Raw genomic sequence first — 1,780 nt, 5'->3', positions numbered from 1 at the left:
TTAGCATTCATCACTGCAGCGGAGTGGCATAAAGATCAGGACACATTCGTTTGTTTCTGGTCTGAGTTCAATCAGCTTTGACAGCAGAGCTCCTCGGGGGGGCATTCTTTGTGTGATTTAGCTCCAGGAACACCCCCCCCCCCCCACTCAGCTGCATGCAAAATGATTGTTTTTTTTCTCCTGGAACATCATCAGAAATGCATGATGATGAAGCCGTTTGAGATGAAGTCCAGAAGTTAGTTTAAGCAGCAATAAGGAGTACCGAATCAGGATCCGGCGCTCCGATCCAGCCCCCTCCAATCAGGCTTGGAAGCTGCACGGGCCCTTGTTGGAAGCTGTATGGGCCCTTGCATCTGTTCCTGCTTACACCAGCCCCCCCCAACCACTTCTCAATCCCCTTCCAATCAGTTGCTCTTCGATGCAGCGGCTGCTCGGCTTGATTCTTCAAAAGCATGCGTGAAAACCGTCGGCATTTGGAGGAACCACATGCTCCTAATGCATAAATAAACACACATATGGGGACGGTACAGTGCAGAAAGAAAAAGGTCAGCCCCGCCCCGCCCCGCCCCCACCCTTGCAGACATTCTTGCAGCACCTGCACTCACTTAATGTTTTGGCAGGAATGGGTGAAAAAAAAAAGAAAAAAGCTCGTCTGCGCAGCGGCTGTCATGTTTGTTCACCGAAGGAAACAAGTTTGGTTTTAATTAAAATCGCTGCCAAAAACTGAGGTAATTGCCACTCACTATGTCTTGCTTTCTGTTTCAAAATCCTTTTTTTGTCGTCTAAAAAAAAAACTCGAGCTCCATCAAAAGTTTTATTTATCAGAGCAAATGCAGGATTTGTTTGGTTAAAACAGAAAAATAAGGGACAAACAGTTTCCTGCCATTTGCAGCTCATGACAGAATCTTTTTTGGACCAACAGGGGATCCCAAATAATAGTTTTTTTGTCTTTTGTTCTCCAGGGATCTGAGATTCTTGCACTCCCTGATCGTCTTTAGCGACATCCTTCCAGCTGCTTCTCACCACCTGTAACCCAGCTGTGGCCTTCTGCAGCTCATGAAAGTTCCCACCAAATGATTATGACACCGCCATCTGCTGCAGGCAGACGCTCTCTTCATCACACAAACACCAGCATGTGCATGCAGCAGGTTGACTGCTGCATTCACATGACTCCCAGAAGTCAGGAAAAAGCACCCACTTTATTCTGATTTGGGTGTCTTAAAGAAAGTGGGTGCAGGAAGCACAATTGTGAAAGTGGGGTTCATACAGGTTTTGGGTCAAATTTAAGAACTTTTAGAGTTTTCTTTGTGCCTTTTCTGTACTTTTTCAAAATGTATTTTCAAATGTAACTTTTTAAATAAAAACAAGAATTATTGGTTTGTGAATCATTTAATTGACCACATATCATGTGATACAAAGGGTGAGAAATGGCAGGAAAATACATTTACATTAGGAACCCAGAATTATTTTTATTCAAAAAAGAAAATAATTATGTTTCCTTTCTGAATCATTTTATTTCTCTTTTAAATTAGTAAGCTATTGGTAAGATTTAGTTTATAACACCATATTAAAAAAATGTTTATGGCAATTAAGAGTAAACTAGTAAACTAATTTAAAAAATTATTAAGTTAAGACCTTTTTTTTTTCTTTGGTAAAACAGATATTTGCTTTTATTATTGTGATAGTAAAACCTGTCCAACACAAAAAGCCTTCAGCTCTAATCTGTTTGCTCAGCTGTTGGACAGAACAAGTTAAAAAAAAAATATTGTGAGTAGCACTA

The 1,780-nt window shown here is 40.8% G+C and overlaps 1 long non-coding RNA gene across 1 annotated transcript; it reads left to right on the top strand.

Moving 5' to 3' along the window:
* The first annotated feature begins 564 nt into the window (after positions 1-564).
* LOC144981483 (uncharacterized) lies at positions 565-1,375 on the top strand. The gene is made up of 2 exons (XR_013647117.1): positions 565-728; positions 963-1,375. It is a non-coding gene; the product is annotated as an uncharacterized LOC144981483 (long non-coding RNA).
* Positions 1,376-1,780: the final 405 nt, after the last annotated feature.

This window comes from Oryzias latipes, chromosome 13 (assembly GCF_053564925.1).
Source record: "Oryzias latipes strain Hd-rR chromosome 13, Olatipes_Hd-rR_3.1".
NCBI lineage: Eukaryota > Metazoa > Chordata > Actinopteri > Beloniformes > Adrianichthyidae > Oryzias > Oryzias latipes.
The sequence above is the reverse complement of the archived record's forward strand: the minus strand, read 5'-3'. Positions and strand labels throughout refer to the sequence as shown.